A 23586-nucleotide genomic window follows, 5' to 3' on the forward strand; every position below is an offset into this window, starting at 1 on the left:
AGAAGAATTAACCACAGGCTCAGCCTGCCACCCGGGACCAGAATAGGGCCTGAAGCAATCCTGCGCTTTTGCGGCCAGCTCCCAAGAAAGCGAGTTGAAAAATGGAGCTCAGGGGCACTGCAATTCACAAACCTGCAGAGTTATAAATGATAACTCTGGTCCACAAATATATTGAGGGAAGGCAACGAAGAGGAATGGAAAGCAAGGCAGAATTGCAGGAAACAGATTTCAGGAGGGAGATTCGAATCGGCTTTAAAGCACAGGAAAAGCGGCAAAACCTCGACAATGAAGCCCTTGGCCAAAAAGGGCGTATGCGTTTTTTCCTGAATATATTCAGGAAAAAACGCATACGCCCTTTTTGGCCAACCAAGCAACCTGGAAAGGCAAATCAGCGCTACAAAGAAGTCTCGCTTCCCATCGGTCAAAAGGGCCATGCTGAATAAAGTGTCAAAACCAGAAATGCAGGACAGGCCATGGAGAAACGGGAGCCTGGCTACGCTGATGGGCGGGATGTAAATTGCCAACAGCCACTCTGGAGAAGTGTACGGTGTGTCCTGAAACCTCCAAAAAACTCAGCTTAGAGAGCATAGGGCACTTCCACTCATGGGCGTATAAATTGGGAAAACTAAAAATCAGCAAGACACAGGCACCCCAAAGTTTAGGGCTGCTCTGTTGACAAGAACCTCCACTTCGTTACACCTTAAATATCCCAGGAAAGAGAAAAATGGATAAAGAAGTTGTGGTCCTTATGTACAATGGAATATCACTCAGCCATGAAACCAACGTCATAAGGCTAGTAGCAGCATGATGAGTGGATTTAGGTATGACGATTCTAAGTGAAATAAGTCATACAGAAAAAGACACTTATCATAAGATATCACTTATAGAGGGAATGTAAAAACCGCTACCCTTGAACTGAATTACAAAACAGAACAGAGTCCCACGTTTAGAAAACACACTATGGCTGCTTCACGGGAAAGGTGAGGTGGGGTGATGCATAAAACACGGGTTTCAAATTAGCTCAGATACCGTTCCATAAAGCCAATATGTAATAGACAAGACCTACTCCTTGCTCAGTGAATTGGACTCAACACCCCCTATTCACCGCCCAAGAATATATCTGACTAGTAAGAATCTTAAAACCTATGTTTTGATATCTCTCTGTAAGTGAGTCAAGTGAGTGTAAAGCGGCAGAAACACAGCAGAGGAAAGCAGCTAAACTACATTATAAAAATCAATTACTTTTAAAAACCCGTGAAACAAAGACAGTGAAAGAGAGAGAAATTCTTACAAAATTCGTTCAGGGGCTGTGATGCCACCTGGATTGACCATATCTAGACCCACATCTGATTGAGACATAAGGGTGGACACTCTTGGGGCTGAGAGGTTTGGTGAGGTTGGGTGAGGAAACACAGACCCTTTAAAGTAATACTGCATGGTACCCATCCCATGGGTCCCAAATCTCCAGGTTCAAGGGCATCTTCCTACATCGAAAACATGCATGAGAAACCCAGAAGATGGTACACCGTGTGATCGGGAAAGGTTTCCAAAACGCACCTCTTTTCTCATCTCCTTGTGCTCGGATTCGCCATTCCAGCCGCTTTACTAGCAATCTCCCTCCTTGGAGAATCAGCACCTTTAACCTCCTGTTCCGTACTGGTTGCAATTTGTCCTGAGGATGAACGGGAAGAGGGGTAACCAATGAGAGACTAGCTCTAGGTATCGGGACAGGCACAGGTCACTCTATTTTCCCATCAGGAAGAAGAATTAACCACAGGCTCAGCCTGCCGCCCGGGACCAGAATAGGGCCTGAAGCAATCTTGCGCTTTTGCGGCCAGCTCCCAAGAAAGTGAGTTGAAAAATGGAGCTCAGGGGCACTGCAATTCACAAACCTGCAGACTTATAAATGATAACTCTCGTCCACAAATATATTGAGGGAAGGTAACGAAGAGGAATGGAAAGCAAGGCAGAATTGCAGGAAACAGATTTCAGGAGGGAGATTCGAATCGGCTTTAAAGCACAGGAAAAGCGGCAAAACCTCGACAATGAAGCCCTTGGCCAAAAAGGGCGTATGCGTTTTTTCCTGAATATATTCAGGAAAAAACGCATACGCCCTTTTTGGCCAACCAAGCAACCTGGAATGGCAAATCAGCGCTACAAAGAAGTCTCGCTTCCCATCGGTCAAAAGGGCCATGCTGAATAAAGTGTCAAAACCAGAAATGCAGGACAGGCCATGGAGAAACGGGAGCCTGGCTACGCTGATGGGCGGGATGTAAATTGCCAACAGCCACTCTGGAGAAGTGTACGGTGTGTCCTGAAACCTCCAAAAAACTCAGCTTAGAGAGCATAGGGCACTTCCACTCATGGGCGTATAAATTGGGAAAACTAAAAATCAGCAAGACACAGGCACCCCAAAGTTTAGGGCTGCTCTGTTGACAAGAACCTCCACTTCGTTACACCTTAAATATCCCAGGAAAGAGAAAAATGGATAAAGAAGTTGTGGTCCTTATGTACAATGGAATATCACTCAGCCATGAAACCAACGTCATAAGGCTAGTAGCAGCATGATGAGTGGATTTAGGTATGACGATTCTAAGTGAAATAAGTCATACAGAAAAAGACACTTATCATAAGATATCACTTATAGAGGGAATGTAAAAACCGCTACCCTTGAACTGAATTACAAAACAGAACAGAGTCCCACGTTTAGAAAACACACTATGGCTGCTTCACGGGAAAGGTGAGGTGGGGTGATGCATAAAACACGGGTTTCAAATTAGCTCAGATACCGTTCCATAAAGCCAATATGTAATAGACAAGACCTACTCCTTGCTCAGTGAATTGGACTCAACACCCCCTATTCACCGCCCAAGAATATATCTGACTAGTAAGAATCTTAAAACCTATGTTTTGATATCTCTCTGTAAGTGAGTCAAGTGGGTGTAAAGCGGCAGAAACACAGCAGAGGAAAGCAGCTAAACTACATTATAAAAATCAATTACTTTTAAAAACCCGTGAAACAAAGACAGTGAAAGAGAGAGAAATTCTTACAAAATTCGTTCAGGGGCTGTGATGCCACCTGGATTGACCATATCTAGACCCACATCTGATTGAGACATAAGGGTGGACACTCTTGGGGCTGAGAGGTTTGGTGAGGTTGGGTGAGGAAACACAGACCCTTTAAAGTAATACTGCATGGTACCCATCCCATGGGTCCCAAATCTCCAGGTTCAAGGGCATCTTCCTACATCGAAAACATGCATGAGAAACCCAGAAGATGGTACACCGTGTGATCGGGAAAGGTTTCCAAAACGCACCTCTTTTCTCATCTCCTTGTGCTCGGGTTCGCCATTCCAGCCGCTTTACTAGCAATCTCCCTCCTTGGAGAATCAGCACCTTTAACCTCCTGTTCCGTACTGGTTGCAATTTGTCCTGAGGATGAACGGGAAGAGGGGTAACCAATGAGAGACTAGCTCTAGGTATCGGGACAGGCACAGGTCACTCTATTTTCCCATCAGGAAGAAGAATTAACCACAGGCTCAGCCTGCCGCCCGGGACCAGAATAGGGCCTGAAGCAATCTTGCGCTTTTGCGGCCAGCTCCCAAGAAAGTGAGTTGAAAAATGGAGCTCAGGGGCACTGCAATTCACAAACCTGCAGACTTATAAATGATAACTCTCGTCCACAAATATATTGAGGGAAGGTAACGAAGAGGAATGGAAAGCAAGGCAGAATTGCAGGAAACAGATTTCAGGAGGGAGATTCGAATCGGCTTTAAAGCACAGGAAAAGCGGCAAAACCTCGACAATGAAGCCCTTGGCCAAAAAGGGCGTATGCGTTTTTTCCTGAATATATTCAGGAAAAAACGCATACGCCCTTTTTGGCCAACCAAGCAACCTGGAATGGCAAATCAGCGCTACAAAGAAGTCTCGCTTCCCATCGGTCAAAAGGGCCATGCTGAATAAAGTGTCAAAACCAGAAATGCAGGACAGGCCATGGAGAAACGGGAGCCTGGCTACGCTGATGGGCGGGATGTAAATTGCCAACAGCCACTCTGGAGAAGTGTACGGTGTGTCCTGAAACGTCCAAAAAACTCAGCTTAGAGAGCATAGGGCACTTCCACTCATGGGCGTATAAATTGGGAAAACTAAAAATCAGCAAGACACAGGCACCCCAAAGTTTAGGGCTGCTCTGTTGACAAGAACCTCCACTTCGTTACACCTTAAATATCCCAGGAAAGAGAAAAATGGATAAAGAAGTTGTGGTCCTTATGTACAATGGAATATCACTCAGCCATGAAACCAACGTCATAAGGCTAGTAGCAGCATGATGAGTGGATTTAGGTATGACGATTCTAAGTGAAATAAGTCATACAGAAAAAGACACTTATCATAAGATATCACTTATAGAGGGAATGTAAAAACCGCTACCCTTGAACTGAATTACAAAACAGAACAGAGTCCCACGTTTAGAAAACACACTATGGCTGCTTCACGGGAAAGGTGAGGTGGGGTGATGCATAAAACACGGGTTTCAAATTAGCTCAGATACCGTTCCATAAAGCCAATATGTAATAGACAAGACCTACTCCTTGCTCAGTGAATTGGACTCAACACCCCCTATTCACCGCCCAAGAATATATCTGACTAGTAAGAATCTTAAAACCTATGTTTTGATATCTCTCTGTAAGTGAGTCAAGTGGGTGTAAAGCGGCAGAAACACAGCAGAGGAAAGCAGCTAAACTACATTATAAAAATCAATTACTTTTAAAAACCCGTGAAACAAAGACAGTGAAAGAGAGAGAAATTCTTACAAAATTCGTTCAGGGGCTGTGATGCCACCTGGATTGACCATATCTAGACCCACAGCTGATTGAGACATAAGGGTGGACACTCTTGGGGCTGAGAGGTTTGGTGAGGTTGGGTGAGGAAACACAGGCCCTTTAAAGTAATACTGCATGGTACCCATCCCATGGGTCCCAAATCTCCAGGTTCAAGGGCATCTTCCTACATCGAAAACATGCATGAGAAACCCAGAAGATGGTACACCGTGTGATCGGGAAAGGTTTCCAAAACGCACCTCTTTTCTCATCTCCTTGTGCTCGGGTTCGCCATTCCAGCCGCTTTACTAGCAATCTCCCTCCTTGGAGAATCAGCACCTTTAACCTCCTGTTCCGTACTGGTTGCAATTTGTCCTGAGGATGAACGGGAAGAGGGGTAACCAATGAGAGACTAGCTCTAGGTATCGGGACAGGCACAGGTCACTCTATTTTCCCATCAGGAAGAAGAATTAACCACAGGCTCAGCCTGCCGCCCGGGACCAGAATAGGGCCTGAAGCAATCCTGCGCTTTTGCGGCCAGCTCCCAAGAAAGCGAGTTGAAAAATGGAGCTCAGGGGCACTGCAATTCACAAACCTGCAGACTTATAAATGATAACTCTGGTCCACAAATATATTGAGGGAAGGCAACGAAGAGGAATGGAAAGCAAGGCAGAATTGCAGGAAACAGATTTCAGGAGGGAGATTCGAATCGGCTTTAAAGCACAGGAAAAGCGGCAAAACCTCGACAATGAAGCCCTTGGCCAAAAAGGGCGTATGCGTTTTTTCCTGAATATATTCAGGAAAAAACGCATACGCCCTTTTTGGCCAACCAAGCAACCTGGAAAGGCAAATCAGCGCTACAAAGAAGTCTCGCTTCCCATCGGTCAAAAGGGCCATGCTGAATAAAGTGTCAAAACCAGAAATGCAGGACAGGCCATGGAGAAACGGGAGCCTGGCTACGCTGATGGGCGGGATGTAAATTGCCAACAGCCACTCTGGAGAAGTGTACGGTGTGTCCTGAAACCTCCAAAAAACTCAGCTTAGAGAGCATAGGGCACTTCCACTCATGGGCGTATAAATTGGGAAAACTAAAAATCAGCAAGACACAGGCACCCCAAAGTTTAGGGCTGCTCTGTTGACAAGAACCTCCACTTCGTTACACCTTAAATATCCCAGGAAAGAGAAAAATGGATAAAGAAGTTGTGGTCCTTATGTACAATGGAATATCACTCAGCCATGAAACCAACGTCATAAGGCTAGTAGCAGCATGATGAGTGGATTTAGGTATGACGATTCTAAGTGAAATAAGTCATACAGAAAAAGACACTTATCATAAGATATCACTTATAGAGGAAATGTAAAAACCGCTACCCTTGAACTGAATTACAAAACAGAACAGAGTCCCACGTTTAGAAAACACACTATGGCTGCTTCACGGGAAAGGTGAGGTGGGGTGATGCATAAAACACGGGTTTCAAATTAGCTCAGATACCGTTCCATAAAGCCAATATGTAATAGACAAGACCTACTCCTTGCTCAGTGAATTGGACTCAACACCCCCTATTCACCGCCCAAGAATATATCTGACTAGTAAGAATCTTAAAACCTATGTTTTGATATCTCTCTGTAAGTGAGTCAAGTGAGTGTAAAGCGGCAGAAACACAGCAGAGGAAAGCAGCTAAACCACATTATAAAAATCAATTACTTTTAAAAACCCGTGAAACAAAGACAGTGAAAGAGAGAGAAATTCTTACAAAATTCGTTCAGCGGCTGTGATGCCACCTGGATTGACCATATCTAGACCCACAGCTGATTGAGACATAAGGGTGGACACTCTTGGGGCTGAGAGGTTTGGTGAGGTTGGGTGAGGAAACACAGACCCTTTAAAGTAATACTGCATGGTACCCATCCAATGGGTCCCAAATCTCCAGGTTCAAGGGCATCTTCCTACATCGAAAACATGCATGAGAAACCCAGAAGATGGTACACCGTGTGATCGGGAAAGGTTTCCAAAACGCACCTCTTTTCTCATCTCCTTGTGCTCGGGTTCGCCATTCCAGCCGCTTTACTAGCAATCTCCCTCCTTGGAGAATCAGCACCTTTAACCTCCTGTTCCGTACTGGTTGCAATTTGTCCTGAGGATGAACGGGAAGAGGGGTAACCAATGAGAGACTAGCTCTAGGTATCGGGACAGGCACAGGTCACTCTATTTTCCCATCAGGAAGAAGAATTAACCACAGGCTCAGCCTGCCGCCCGGGACCAGAATAGGGCCTGAAGCAATCCTGCGCTTTTGCGGCCAGCTCCCAAGAAAGCGAGTTGAAAAATGGAGCTCAGGGGCACTGCAATTCACAAACCTGCAGACTTATAAATGATAACTCTGGTCCACAAATATATTGAGGGAAGGCAACGAAGAGGAATGGAAAGCAAGGCAGAATTGCAGGAAACAGATTTCAGGAGGGAGATTCGAATCGGCTTTAAAGCACAGGAAAAGCGGCAAAACCTCGACAATGAAGCCCTTGGCCAAAAAGGGCGTATGCGTTTTTTCCTGAATATATTCAGGAAAAAACGCATACGCCCTTTTTGGCCAACCAAGCAACCTGGAAAGGCAAATCAGCGCTACAAAGAAGTCTCGCTTCCCATCGGTCAAAAGGGCCATGCTGAATAAAGTGTCAAAACCAGAAATGCAGGACAGGCCATGGAGAAACGGGAGCCTGGCTACGCTGATGGGCGGGATGTAAATTGCCAACAGCCACTCTGGAGAAGTGTACGGTGTGTCCTGAAACCTCCAAAAAACTCAGCTTAGAGAGCATAGGGCACTTCCACTCATGGGCGTATAAATTGGGAAAACTAAAAATCAGCAAGACACAGGCACCCCAAAGTTTAGGGCTGCTCTGTTGACAAGAACCTCCACTTCGTTACACCTTAAATATCCCAGGAAAGAGAAAAATGGATAAAGAAGTTGTGGTCCTTATGTACAATGGAATATCACTCAGCCATGAAACCAACGTCATAAGGCTAGTAGCAGCATGATGAGTGGATTTAGGTATGACGATTCTAAGTGAAATAAGTCATACAGAAAAAGACACTTATCATAAGATATCACTTATAGAGGGAATGTAAAAACCGCTACCCTTGAACTGAATTACAAAACAGAACAGAGTCCCACGTTTAGAAAACACACTATGGCTGCTTCACGGGAAAGGTGAGGTGGGGTGATGCATAAAACACGGGTTTCAAATTAGCTCAGATACCGTTCCATAAAGCCAATATGTAATAGACAAGACCTACTCCTTGCTCAGTGAATTGGACTCAACACCCCCTATTCACCGCCCAAGAATATATCTGACTAGTAAGAATCTTAAAACCTATGTTTTGATATCTCTCTGTAAGTGAGTCAAGTGAGTGTAAAGCGGCAGAAACACAGCAGAGGAAAGCAGCTAAACTACATTATAAAAATCAATTACTTTTAAAAACCCGTGAAACAAAGACAGTGAAAGAGAGAGAAATTCTTACAAAATTCGTTCAGGGGCTGTGATGCCACCTGGATTGACCATATCTAGACCCACAGCTGATTGAGACATAAGGGTGGACACTCTTGGGGCTGAGAGGTTTGGTGAGGTTGGGTGAGGAAACACAGACCCTTTAAAGTAATACTGCATGGTACCCATCCCATGGGTCCCAAATCTCCAGGTTCAAGGGCATCTTCCTACATCGAAAACATGCATGAGAAACCCAGAAGATGGTACACCGTGTGATCGGGAAAGGTTTCCAAAACGCACCTCTTTTCTCATCTCCTTGTGCTCGGGTTCGCCATTCCAGCCGCTTTACTAGCAATCTCCCTCCTTGGAGAATCAGCACCTTTAACCTCCTGTTCCGTACTGGTTGCAATTTGTCCTGAGGATGAACGGGAAGAGGGGTAACCAATGAGAGACTAGCTCTAGGTATCGGGACAGGCACAGGTCACTCTATTTTCCCATCAGGAAGAAGAATTAACCACAGGCTCAGCCTGCCGCCCGGGACCAGAATAGGGCCTGAAGCAATCCTGCGCTTTTGCGGCCAGCTCCCAAGAAAGCGAGTTGAAAAATGGAGCTCAGGGGCACTGCAATTCACAAACCTGCAGACTTATAAATGATAACTCTGGTCCACAAATATATTGAGGGAAGGCAACGAAGAGGAATGGAAAGCAAGGCAGAATTGCAGGAAACAGATTTCAGGAGGGAGATTCGAATCGGCTTTAAAGCACAGGAAAAGCGGCAAAACCTCGACAATGAAGCCCTTGGCCAAAAAGGGCGTATGCGTTTTTTCCTGAATATATTCAGGAAAAAACGCATACGCCATTTTTGGCCAACCAAGCAACCTGGAAAGGCAAATCAGCGCTACAAAGAAGTCTCGCTTCCCATCGGTCAAAAGGGCCATGCTGAATAAAGTGTCAAAACCAGAAATGCAGGACAGGCCATGGAGAAACGGGAGCCTGGCTACTCTGATGGGCGGGATGTAAATTGCCAACAGCCACTCTGGAGAAGTGTACGGTGTGTCCTGAAACCTCCAAAAAACTCAGCTTAGAGAGCATAGGGCACTTCCACTCATGGGCGTATAAATTGGGAAAACTAAAAATCAGCAAGACACAGGCACCCCAAAGTTTAGGGCTGCTCTGTTGACAAGAACCTCCACTTCGTTACACCTTAAATATCCCAGGAAAGAGAAAAATGGATAAAGAAGTTGTGGTCCTTATGTACAATGGAATATCACTCAGCCATGAAACCAACGTCATAAGGCTAGTAGCAGCATGATGAGTGGATTTAGGTATGACGATTCTAAGTGAAATAAGTCATACAGAAAAAGACACTTATCATAAGATATCACTTATAGAGGGAATGTAAAAACCGCTACCCTTGAACTGAATTACAAAACAGAACAGAGTCCCACGTTTAGAAAACACACTATGGCTGCTTCACGGGAAAGGTGAGGTGGGGTGATGCATAAAACACGGGTTTCAAATTAGCTCAGATACCGTTCCATAAAGCCAATATGTAATAGACAAGACCTACTCCTTGCTCAGTGAATTGGACTCAACACCCCCTATTCACCGCCCAAGAATATATCTGACTAGTAAGAATCTTAAAACCTATGTTTTGATATCTCTCTGTAAGTGAGTCAAGTGAGTGTAAAGCGGCAGAAACACAGCAGAGGAAAGCAGCTAAACTACATTATAAAAATCAATTACTTTTAAAAACCCGTGAAACAAAGACAGTGAAAGAGAGAGAAATTCTTACAAAATTCGTTCAGGGGCTGTGATGCCACCTGGATTGACCATATCTACACCCACAGCTGATTGAGACATAAGGGTGGACACTCTTGGGGCTGAGAGGTTTGGTGAGGTTGGGTGAGGAAACACAGACCCTTTAAAGTAATACTGCATGGTACCCATCCCATGGGTCCCAAATCTCCAGGTTCAAGGGCATCTTCCTACATCGAAAACATGCATGAGAAACCCAGAAGATGGTACACCGTGTGATCGGGAAAGGTTTCCAAAACGCACCTCTTTTCTCATCTCCTTGTGCTCGGGTTCGCCATTCCAGCCGCTTTACTTGCAATCTCCCTCCTTGGAGAATCAGCACCTTTAACCTCCTGTTCCGTACAGGTTGCAATTTGTCCTGAGGATGAACGGGAAGAGGGGGAACCAATGAGAGACTAGCTCTAGGTATCGGGACAGGCACAGGTCACTCTATTTTCCCATCAGGAAGAAGAATTAACCACAGGCTCAGCCTGCCGCCCGGGACCAGAATAGGGCCTGAAGCAATCCTGCGCTTTTGCGGCCAGCTCCCAAGAAAGCGAGTTGAAAAATGGAGCTCAGGGGCACTGCAATTCACAAACCTGCAGACTTATAAATGATAACTCTGGTCCACAAATATATTGAGGGAAGGCAACGAAGAGGAATGGAAAGCAAGGCAGAATTGCAGGAAACAGATTTCAGGAGGGAGATTCGAATCGGCTTTAAAGCACAGGAAAAGCGGCAAATCCTCGACAATGAAGCCCTTGGCCAAAAAGGGCGTATGCGTTTTTTCCTGAATATATTCAGGAAAAAACGCATACGCCCTTTTTGGCCAACCAAGCAAACTGGAAAGGCAAATCAGCGCTACAAAGAAGTCTCGCTTCCCATCGGTCAAAAGGGCCATGCTGAATAAAGTGTCAAAACCAGAAATGCAGGACAGGCCATGGAGAAACGGGAGCCTGGCTACGCTGATGGGCGGGATGTAAATTGCCAACAGCCACTCTGGAGAAGTGTACGGTGTGTCCTGAAACCTCCAAAAAACTCAGCTTAGAGAGCATAGGGCACTTCCACTCATGGGCGTATAAATTGGGAAAACTAAAAATCAGCAAGACACAGGCACCCCAAAGTTTAGGGCTGCTCTGTTGACAAGAACCTCCACTTCGTTACACCTTAAATATCCCAGGAAAGAGAAAAATGGATAAAGAAGTTGTGGTCCTTATGTACAATGGAATATCACTCAGCCATGAAACCAACGTCATAAGGCTAGTAGCAGCATGATGAGTGGATTTAGGTATGACGATTCTAAGTGAAATAAGTCATACAGAAAAAGACACTTATCATAAGATATCACTTATAGAGGGAATGTAAAAACCGCTACCCTTGAACTGAATTACAAAACAGAACAGAGTCCCACGTTTAGAAAACACACTATGGCTGCTTCACGGGAAAGGTGAGGTGGGGTGATGCATAAAACACGGGTTTCAAATTAGCTCAGATACCGTTCCATAAAGCCAATATGTAATAGACAAGACCTACTCCTTGCTCAGTGAATTGGACTCAACACCCCCTATTCACCGCCCAAGAATATATCTGACTAGTAAGAATCTTAAAACCTATGTTTTGATATCTCTCTGTAAGTGAGTCAAGTGAGTGTAAAGCGGCAGAAACACAGCAGAGGAAAGCAGCTAAACTACATTATAAAAATCAATTACTTTTAAAAACCCGTGAAACAAAGACAGTGAAAGAGAGAGAAATTCTTACAAAATTCGTTCAGGGGCTGTGATGCCACCTGGATTGACCATATCTAGACCCACATCTGATTGAGACATAAGGGTGGACACTCTTGGGGCTGAGAGGTTTGGTGAGGTTGGGTGAGGAAACACAGACCCTTTAAAGTAATACTGCATGGTACCCATCCCATGGGTCCCAAATCTCCAGGTTCAAGGGCATCTTCCTACATCGAAAACATGCATGAGAAACCCAGAAGATGGTACACCGTGTGATCGGGAAAGGTTTCCAAAACGCACCTCTTTTCTCATCTCCTTGTGCTCGGGTTCGCCATTCCAGCCGCTTTACTAGCAATCTCCCTCCTTGGAGAATCAGCACCTTTAACCTCCTGTTCCGTACTGGTTGCAATTTGTCCTGAGGATGAACGGGAAGAGGGGTAACCAATGAGAGACTAGCTCTAGGTATCGGGACAGGCACAGGTCACTCTATTTTCCCATCAGGAAGAAGAATTAACCACAGGCTCAGCCTGCCGCCCGGGACCAGAATAGGGCCTGAAGCAATCTTGCGCTTTTGCGGCCAGCTCCCAAGAAAGTGAGTTGAAAAATGGAGCTCAGGGGCACTGCAATTCACAAACCTGCAGACTTATAAATGATAACTCTCGTCCACAAATATATTGAGGGAAGGTAACGAAGAGGAATGGAAAGCAAGGCAGAATTGCAGGAAACAGATTTCAGGAGGGAGATTCGAATCGGCTTTAAAGCACAGGAAAAGCGGCAAAACCTCGACAATGAAGCCCTTGGCCAAAAAGGGCGTATGCGTTTTTTCCTGAATATATTCAGGAAAAAACGCATACGCCCTTTTTGGCCAACCAAGCAACCTGGAATGGCAAATCAGCGCTACAAAGAAGTCTCGCTTCCCATCGGTCAAAAGGGCCATGCTGAATAAAGTGTCAAAACCAGAAATGCAGGACAGGCCATGGAGAAACGGGAGCCTGGCTACGCTGATGGGCGGGATGTAAATTGCCAACAGCCACTCTGGAGAAGTGTACGGTGTGTCCTGAAACCTCCAAAAAACTCAGCTTAGAGAGCATAGGGCACTTCCACTCATGGGCGTATAAATTGGGAAAACTAAAAATCAGCAAGACACAGGCACCCCAAAGTTTAGGGCTGCTCTGTTGACAAGAACCTCCACTTCGTTACACCTTAAATATCCCAGGAAAGAGAAAAATGGATAAAGAAGTTGTGGTCCTTATGTACAATGGAATATCACTCAGCCATGAAACCAACGTCATAAGGCTAGTAGCAGCATGATGAGTGGATTTAGGTATGACGATTCTAAGTGAAATAAGTCATACAGAAAAAGACACTTATCATAAGATATCACTTATAGAGGGAATGTAAAAACCGCTACCCTTGAACTGAATTACAAAACAGAACAGAGTCCCACGTTTAGAAAACACACTATGGCTGCTTCACGGGAAAGGTGAGGTGGGGTGATGCATAAAACACGGGTTTCAAATTAGCTCAGATACCGTTCCATAAAGCCAATATGTAATAGACAAGACCTACTCCTTGCTCAGTGAATTGGACTCAACACCCCCTATTCACCGCCCAAGAATATATCTGACTAGTAAGAATCTTAAAACCTATGTTTTGATATCTCTCTGTAAGTGAGTCAAGTGGGTGTAAAGCGGCAGAAACACAGCAGAGGAAAGCAGCTAAACTACATTATAAAAATCAATTACTTTTAAAAACCCGTGAAACAAAGACAGTGAAAGAGAGAGAAATTCTTACAAAATTCGTTCAGGGGCTGTGATGCCACCTGGATTGACCATATCTAGACCCACATCTGATTGAGACATAAGGGTGGACACTCTTGGGGCTGAGAGGTTTGGTGAGGTTGGGTGAGGAAACACAGACCCTTTAAAGTAATACTGCATGGTACCCATCCCATGGGTCCCAAATCTCCAGGTTCAAGGGCATCTTCCTACATCGAAAACATGCATGAGAAACCCAGAAGATGGTACACCGTGTGATCGGGAAAGGTTTCCAAAACGCACCTCTTTTCTCATCTCCTTGTGCTCGGGTTCGCCATTCCAGCCGCTTTACTAGCAATCTCCCTCCTTGGAGAATCAGCACCTTTAACCTCCTGTTCCGTACTGGTTGCAATTTGTCCTGAGGATGAACGGGAAGAGGGGTAACCAATGAGAGACTAGCTCTAGGTATCGGGACAGGCACAGGTCACTCTATTTTCCCATCAGGAAGAAGAATTAACCACAGGCTCAGCCTGCCGCCCGGGACCAGAATAGGGCCTGAAGCAATCTTGCGCTTTTGCGCCAGCTCCCAAGAAAGTGAGTTGAAAAATGGAGCTCAGGGGCACTGCAATTCACAAACCTGCAGACTTATAAATGATAACTCTCGTCCACAAATATATTGAGGGAAGGTAACGAAGAGGAATGGAAAGCAAGGCAGAATTGCAGGAAACAGATTTCAGGAGGGAGATTCGAATCGGCTTTAAAGCACAGGAAAAGCTGCAAAACCTCGACAATGAAGCCCTTGGCCAAAAAGGGCGTATGCGTTTTTTCCTGAATATATTCAGGAAAAAACGCATACGCCCTTTTTGGCCAACCAAGCAACCTGGAAAGGCAAATCAGCGCTACAAAGAAGTCTCGCTTCCCATCGGTCAAAAGGGCCATGCTGAATAAAGTGTCAAAACCAGAAATGCAGGACAGGCCATGGAGAAACGGGAGCCTGGCTACGCTGATGGGCGGGATGTAAATTGCCAACAGCCACTCTGGAGAAGTGTACGGTGTGTCCTGAAACCTCCAAAAAACTCAGCTTAGAGAGCATAGGGCACTTCCACTCATGGGCGTATAAATTGGGAAAACTAAAAATCAGCAAGACACAGGCACCCCAAAGTTTAGGGCTGCTCTGTTGACAAGAACCTCCACTTCGTTACACCTTAAATATCCCAGGAAAGAGAAAAATGGATAAAGAAGTTGTGGTCCTTATGTACAATGGAATATCACTCAGCCATGAAACCAACGTCATAAGGCTAGTAGCAGCATGATGAGTGGATTTAGGTATGACGATTCTAAGTGAAATAAGTCATACAGAAAAAGACACTTATCATAAGATATCACTTATAGAGGGAATGTAAAAACCGCTACCCTTGAACTGAATTACAAAACAGAACAGAGTCCCACGTTTAGAAAACACACTATGGCTGCTTAACGGGAAAGGTGAGGTGGGGTGATGCATAAAACAAGGGTTTCAAATTAGGTCAGATACCGTTCCATAAAGCCAATATGTAATAGACAAGACCTACTCCTTGCTCAGTGAATTGGACTCAACACCCCCTATTCACCGCCCAAGAATATATCTGACTAGTAAGAATCTTAAAACCTATGTTTTGATATCTCTCTGTAAGTGAGTCAAGTGGGTGTAAAGCGGCAGAAACACAGCAGAGGAAAGCAGCTAAACCACATTATAAAAATCAATTACTTTTAAAAACCCGTGAAACAAAGACAGTGAAAGAGAGAGAAATTCTTACAAAATTCGTTCAGGGGCTGTGATGCCACCTGGATTGACCATATCTAGACCCACAGCTGATTGAGACATAAGGGTGGACACTCTTGGGGCTGAGAGGTTTGGTGAGGTTGGGTGAGGAAACACAGACCCTTTAAAGTAATACTGCATGGTAACCATCCCATGGGTCCCAAATCTCCAGGTTCAAGGGCATCTTCCTACATCGAAAACATGCATGAGAAACCCAGAAGATGGTACACCGTGTGATCGGGAAAGGTTTCCAAAACGCACCTCTTTTCTCATCTCCTTGTGCTCGGGTTCACCATTCCAGCCGCTTTACTTGCAATCTCCCTCCTTGGAGAATCAGCACCTTTAACCTCCTGTTCCGTACAGGTTGCAATTTGTCCTGAGGATGAACGGGAAGAGGGGGAACCAATGAGAGACTAGCTCTAGGTATCGGGACAGGCACAGGTCACTCTATTTTCCCATCAGGAAGAAGAATTAACCACAGGCTCAGCCTGCCGCCCGGGACCAGAATAGGGCCTGAAGCAATCCTGCGCTTTTGCGGCCAGCTCCCAAGAAAGCGAGTTGAAAAATGGAGCTCAGGGGCACTGCAATTCACAAACCTGCAGACTTATAAATGATAACTCTGGTCCACAAATATATTGAGGGAAGGCAACGAAGAGGAATGGAAAGCAAGGCAGAATTGCAGGAAACAGATTTCAGGAGGGAGATTCGAATCGGCTTTAAAGCACAGGAAAAGCGGCAAAACCTCGACAATGAAGCCCTTGGCCAAAAAGGGCGTATGCGTTTTTTCCTGAATATATTCAGGAAAAAACGCATACGCCCTTTTTGGCCAACCAAGCAACCTGGAAAGGCAAATCAGCGCTACAAAGAAGTCTCGCTTCCCATCGGTCAAAAGGGCCATGCTGAATAAAGTGTCAAAACCAGAAATGCAGGACAGGCCATGGAGAAACGGGAGCCTGGCTACGCTGATGGGCGGGATGTAAATTGCCAACAGCCACTCTGGAGAAGTGTACGGTGTGTCCTGAAACCTCCAAAAAACTCAGCTTAGAGAGCATAGGGCACTTCCACTCATGGGCGTATAAATTGGGAAAACTAAAAATCAGCAAGACACAGGCACCCCAAAGTTTAGGGCTGCTCTGTTGACAAGAACCTCCACTTCGTTACACCTTAAATATCCCAGGAAAGAGAAAAATGGATAAAGAAGTTGTGGTCCTTATGTACAATGGAATATCACTCAGCCATGAAACCAACGTCATAAGGCTAGTAGCAGCATGATGAGTGGATTTAGGTATGACGATTCTAAGTGAAATAAGTCATACAGAAAAAGACACTTATCATAAGATATCACTTATAGAGGGAATGTAAAAACCGCTACCCTTGAACTGAATTACAAAACAGAACAGAGTCCCACGTTTAGAAAACACACTATGGCTGCTTCACGGGAAAGGTGAGGTGGGGTGATGCATAAAACACGGGTTTCAAATTAGCTCAGATACCGTTCCATAAAGCCAATATGTAATAGACAAGACCTACTCCTTGCTCAGTGAATTGGACTCAACACCCCCTATTCACCGCCCAAGAATATATCTGACTAGTAAGAATCTTAAAACCTATGTTTTGATATCTCTCTGTAAGTGAGTCAAGTGAGTGAAAAGCGGCAGAAACACAGCAGAGGAAAGCAGCTAAACCACATTATAAAAATCAATTACTTTTAAAAACCCGTGAAACAAAGACAGTGAAAGAGAGAGAAATTCTTACAAAATTCGTTCAGGGGCTGTGATGCCACCTGGATTGACCATATCTAGACCCACAGCTGATTGAGACATAAGGGTGGACACTCTTGGGGCTGAGAGGTTTGGTGAGGTTGGGTGAGGAAACACAGACCCTTTAAAGTAATACTGCATGGTACCCATCCCATGGGTCCCAAATCTCCAGGTTCAAGGGCATCTTCCTACATCGAAAACATGCATGAGAAACCCAGAAGATGGTACACCGTGTGATCGGGAAAGGTTTCCAAAACGCACCTCTTTTCTCATCTCCTTGTGCTCGGGTTCGCCATTCCAGCCGCTTTACTAGCAATCTCCCTCCTTGGAGAATCAGCACCTTTAACCTCCTGTTCCGTACTGGTTGCAATTTGTCCTGAGGATGAACGGGAAGAGGGGTAACCAATGAGAGACTAGCTCTAGGTATCGGGACAGGCACAGGTCACTCTATTTTCCCATCAGGAAGAAGAATTAACCACAGGCTCAGCCTGCCGCCCGGGACCAGAATAGGGCCTGAAGCAATCTTGCGCTTTTGCGGCCAGCTCCCAAGAAAGTGAGTTGAAAAATGGAGCTCAGGGGCACTGCAATTCACAAACCTGCAGACTTATAAATGATAACTCTGGTCCACAAATATATTGAGGGAAGGTAACGAAGAGGAATGGAAAGCAAGGCAGAATTGCAGGAAACAGATTTCAGGAGGGAGATTCGAATCGGCTTTAAAGCACAGGAAAAGCGGCAAAACCTCGACAATGAAGCCCTTGGCCAAAAAGGGCGTATGCGTTTTTTCCTGAATATATTCAGGAAAAAACGCATACGCCCTTTTTGGCCAACCAAGCAACCTGGAAAGGCAAATCAGCGCTACAAAGAAGTCTCGCTTCCCATCGGTCAAAAGGGCCATGCTGAATAAAGTGTCAAAACCAGAAATGCAGGACAGGCCATGGAGAAACGGGAGCCTGGCTACGCTGATGGGCGGGATGTAAATTGCCAACAGCCACTCTGGAGAAGTGTACGGTGTGTCCTGAAACCTCCAAAAAACTCAGCTTAGAGAGCATAGGGCACTTCCACTCATGGGCGTATAAATTGGGAAAACTAAAAATCAGCAAGACACAGGCACCCCAAAGTTTAGGGCTGCTCTGTTGACAAGAACCTCCACTTCGTTACACCTTAAATATCCCAGGAAAGAGAAAAATGGATAAAGAAGTTGTGGTCCTTATGTACAATGGAATATCACTCAGCCATGAAACCAACGTCATAAGGCTAGTAGCAGCATGATGAGTGGATTTAGGTATGACGATTCTAAGTGAAATAAGTCATACAGAAAAAGACACTTATCATAAGATATCACTTATAGAGGGAATGTAAAAACCGCTACCCTTGAACTGAATTACAAAACAGAACAGAGTCCCACGTTTAGAAAACACACTATGGCTGCTTAACGGGAAAGGTGAGGTGGGGTGATGCATAAAACAAGGGTTTCAAATTAGGTCAGATACCGTTCCATAAAGCCAATATGTAATAGACAAGACCTACTCCTTGCTCAGTGAATTGGACTCAACACCCCCTATTCACCGCCCAAGAATATATCTGACTAGTAAGAATCTTAAAACCTATGTTTTGATATCTCTCTGTAAGTGAGTCAAGTGGGTGTAAAGCGGCAGAAACACAGCAGAGGAAAGCAGCTAAACCACATTATAAAAATCAATTACTTTTAAAAACCCGTGAAACAAAGACAGTGAAAGAGAGAGAAATTCTTACAAAATTCGTTCAGGGGCTGTGATGCCACCTGGATTGACCATATCTAGACCCACAGCTGATTGAGACATAAGGGTGGACACTCTTGGGGCTGAGAGGTTTGGTGAGGTTGGGTGAGGAAACACAGACCCTTTAAAGTAATACTGCATGGTAACCATACCATGGGTCCCAAATCTCCAGGTTCAAGGGCATCTTCCTACATCGAAAACATGCATGAGAAACCCAGAAGATGGTACACCGTGTGATCGGGAAAGGTTTCCAAAACGCACCTCTTTTCTCATCTCCTTGTGCTCGGGTTCACCATTCCAGCCGCTTTACTTGCAATCTCCCTCCTTGGAGAATCAGCACCTTTAACCTCCTGTTCCGTACAGGTTGCAATTTGTCCTGAGGATGAACGGGAAGAGGGGGAACCAATGAGAGACTAGCTCTAGGTATCGGGACAGGCACAGGTCACTCTATTTTCCCATCAGGAAGAAGAATTAACCACAGGCTCAGCCTGCCGCCCGGGACCAGAATAGGGCCTGAAGCAATCCTGCGCTTTTGCGGCCAGCTCCCAAGAAAGCGAGTTGAAAAATGGAGCTCAGGGGCACTGCAATTCACAAACCTGCAGACTTATAAATGATAACTCTCGTCCACAAATATATTGAGGGAAGGTAACGAAGAGGAATGGAAAGCAAGGCAGAATTGCAGGAAACAGATTTCAGGAGGGAGATTCGAATCGCCTTTAAAGCACAGGAAAAGCGGCAAAACCTCGACAATGAAGCCCTTGGCCAAAAAGGGCGTATGCGTTTTTTCCTGAATATATTCAGGAAAAAACGCATACGCCCTTTTTGGCCAACCAAGCAACCTGGAAAGGCAAATCAGCGCTACAAAGAAGTCTCGCTTCCCATCGGTCAAAAGGGCCATGCTGAATAAAGTGTCAAAACCAGAAATGCAGGACAGGCCATGGAGAAACGGGAGCCTGGCTACGCTGATGGGCGGGATGTAAATTGCCAACAGCCACTCTGGAGAAGTGTACGGTGTGTCCTGAAACCTCCAAAAAACTCAGCTTAGAGAGCATAGGGCACTTCCACTCATGGGCGTATAAATTGGGAAAACTAAAAATCAGCAAGACACAGGCACCCCAAAGTTTAGGGCTGCTCTGTTGACAAGAACCTCCACTTCGTTACACCTTAAATATCCCAGGAAAGAGAAAAATGGATAAAGAAGTTGTGGTCCTTATGTACAATGGAATATCACTCAGCCATGAAACCAACGTCATAAGGCTAGTAGCAGCATGATGAGTGGATTTAGGTATGACGATTCTAAGTGAAATAAGTCATACAGAAAAAGACACTTATCATAAGATATCACTTATAGAGGGAATGTAAAAACCGCTACCCTTGAACTGAATTACAAAACAGAACAGAGTCCCACGTTTAGAAAACACACTATGGCTGCTTCACGGGAAAGGTGAGGTGGGGTGATGCATAAAACACGGGTTTCAAATTAGCTCAGATACCGTTCCATAAAGCCAATATGTAATAGACAAGACCTACTCCTTGCTCAGTGAATTGGACTCAACACCCCCTATTCACCGCCCAAGAATATATCTGACCAGTAAGAATCTTAAAACCTATGTTTTGATATCTCTCTGTAAGTGAGTCAAGTGAGTGTAAAGCGGCAGAAACACAGCAGAGGAAAGCAGCTAAACCACATTATAAAAATCAATTACTTTTAAAAACCCGTGAAACAAAGACAGTGAAAGAGAGAGAAATTCTTACAAAATTCGTTCAGGGGCTGTGATGCCACCTGGATTGACCATATCTAGACCCACAGCTGATTGAGACATAAGGGTGGACACTCTTGGGGCTGAGAGGTTTGGTGAGGTTGGGTGAGGAAACACAGACCCTTTAAAGTAATACTGCATGGTACCCATCCCATGGGTCCCAAATCTCCAGGTTCAAGGGCATCTTCCTACATCGAAAACATGCATGAGAAACCCAGAAGATGGTACACCGTGTGATCGGGAAAGGTTTCCAAAACGCACCTCTTTTCTCATCTCCTTGTGCTCGGGTTCGCCATTCCAGCCGCTTTACTAGCAATCTCCCTCCTTGGAGAATCAGCACCTTTAACCTCCTGTTCCGTACTGGTTGCAATTTGTCCTGAGGATGAACGGGAAGAGGGGTAACCAATGAGAGACTAGCTCTAGGTATCGGGACAGGCACAGGTCACTCTATTTTCCCATCAGGAAGAAGAATTAACCACAGGCTCAGCCTGCCGCCCGGGACCAGAATAGGGCCTGAAGCAATCTTGCGCTTTTGCGGCCAGCTCCCAAGAAAGTGAGTTGAAAAATGGAGCTCAGGGGCACTGCAATTCACAAACCTGCAGACTTATAAATGATAACTCTGGTCCACAAATATATTGAGGGAAGGTAACGAAGAGGAATGGAAAGCAAGGCAGAATTGCAGGAAACAGATTTCAGGAGGGAGATTCGAATCGGCTTTAAAGCACAGGAAAAGCGGCAAAACCTCGACAATGAAGCCCTTGGCCAAAAAGGGCGTATGCGTTTTTTCCTGAATATATTCAGGAAAAAACGCATACGCCCTTTTTGGCCAACCAAGCAACCTGGAAAGGCAAATCAGCGCTACAAAGAAGTCTCGCTTCCCATCGGTCAAAAGGGCCATGCTGAATAAAGTGTCAAAACCAGAAATGCAGGACAGGCCATGGAGAAACGGGAGCCTGGCTACGCTGATGGGCGGGATGTAAATTGCCAACAGCCACTCTGGAGAAGTGTACGGTGTGTCCTGAAACCTCCAAAAAACTCAGCTTAGAGAGCATAGGGCACTTCCACTCATGGGCGTATAAATTGGGAAAACTAAAAATCAGCAAGACACAGGCACCCCAAAGTTTAGGGCTGCTCTGTTGACAAGAACCTCCACTTCGTTACACCTTAAATATCCCAGGAAAGAGAAAAATGGATAAAGAAGTTGTGGTCCTTATGTACAATGGAATATCACTCAGCCATGAAACCAACGTCATAAGGCTAGTAGCAGCATGATGAGTGGATTTAGGTATGACGATTCTAAGTGAAATAAGTCATACAGAAAAAGACACTTATCATAAGATATCACTTATAGAGGGAATGTAAAAACCGCTACCCTTGAACTGAATTACAAAACAGAACAGAGTCCCACGTTTAGAAAACACACTATGGCTGCTTCACGGGAAAGGTGAGGTGGGGTGATGCATAAAACACGGGTTTCAAATTAGCTCAGATACGGTTCCATACAGCCAATATGTAATAGACAAGACCTACTCCTTGCTCAGTGAATTGGACTCAACACCCCCTATTCACCGCCCAAGAATATATCTGACTAGTAAGAATCTTAAAACCTATGTTTTGATATCTCTCTGTAAGTGAGTCAAGTGGGTGTAAAGCGGCAGAAACACAGCAGAGGAAAGCAGCTAAACCACATTATAAAAATCAATTACTTTTAAAAACCCGTGAAACAAAGACAGTGAAAGAGAGAGAAATTCTTACAAAATTCGTTCAGGGGCTGTGATGCCACCTGGATTGACCATATCTAGACCCACATCTGATTGAGACATAAGGGTGGACACTCTTGGGGCTGAGAGGTTTGGTGAGGTTGGGTGAGGAAACACAGACCCTTTAAAGTAATACTGCATGGTAACCATCCCATGGGTCCCAAATCTCCAGGTTCAAGGGCATCTTCCTATATCGAAAACATGCATGAGAAACCCAGAAGATGGTACACCGTGTGATCGGGAAAGGTTTCCAAAACGCACCTCTTTTCTCATCTCCTTGTGCTCGGGTTCGCCATTCCAGCCGCTTTACTTGCAATCTCCCTCCTTGGAGAATCAGCACCTTTAACCTCCTGTTCCGTACAGGTTGCAATTTGTCCTGAGGATGAACGGGAAGAGGGGGAACCAATGAGAGACTAGCTCTAGGTATCGGGACAGGCACAGGTCACTCTATTTTCCCATCAGGAAGAAGAATTAACCACAGGCTCAGCCTGCCGCCCGGGACCAGAATAGGGCCTGAAGCAATCCTGCGCTTTTGCGGCCAGCTCCCAAGAAAGCGAGTTGAAAAATGGAGCTCAGGGGCACTGCAATTCACAAACCTGCAGACTTATAAATGATAACTCTGGTCCACAAATATATTGAGGGAAGGCAACGAAGAGGAATGGAAAGCAAGGCAGAATTGCAGGAAACAGATTTCAGGAGGGAGATTCGAATCGGCTTTAAAGCACAGGAAAAGCGGCAAAACCTCGACAATGAAGCCCTTGGCCAAAAAGGGCGTATGCGTTTTTTCCTGAATATATTCAGGAAAAAACGCATACGCCCTTTTTGGCCAACCAAGCAACCTGGAAAGGCAAATCAGCGCTACAAAGAAGTCTCGCTTCCCATCGGTCAAAAGGGCCATGCTGAATAAAGTGTCAAAACCAGAAATGCAGGACAGGCCATGGAGAAACGGGAGCCTGGCTATGCTGATGGGCGGGATGTAAATTGCCAACAGCCACTCTGGAGAAGTGTACGGTGTGTCCTGAAACCTCCAAAAAACTCAGCTTAGAGAGCATAGGGCACTTCCACTCATGGGCGTATAAATTGGGAAAACTAAAAATCAGCAAGACACAGGCACCCCAAAGTTTAGGGCTGCTCTGTTGACAAGAACCTCCACTTCGTTACACCTTAAATA

The sequence above is a fragment of the Balaenoptera physalus genome (genome assembly GCF_965194825.1).
Source record: "Balaenoptera physalus genome assembly, chromosome: 9".
Taxonomy (NCBI): domain Eukaryota; kingdom Metazoa; phylum Chordata; class Mammalia; order Artiodactyla; family Balaenopteridae; genus Balaenoptera; species Balaenoptera physalus.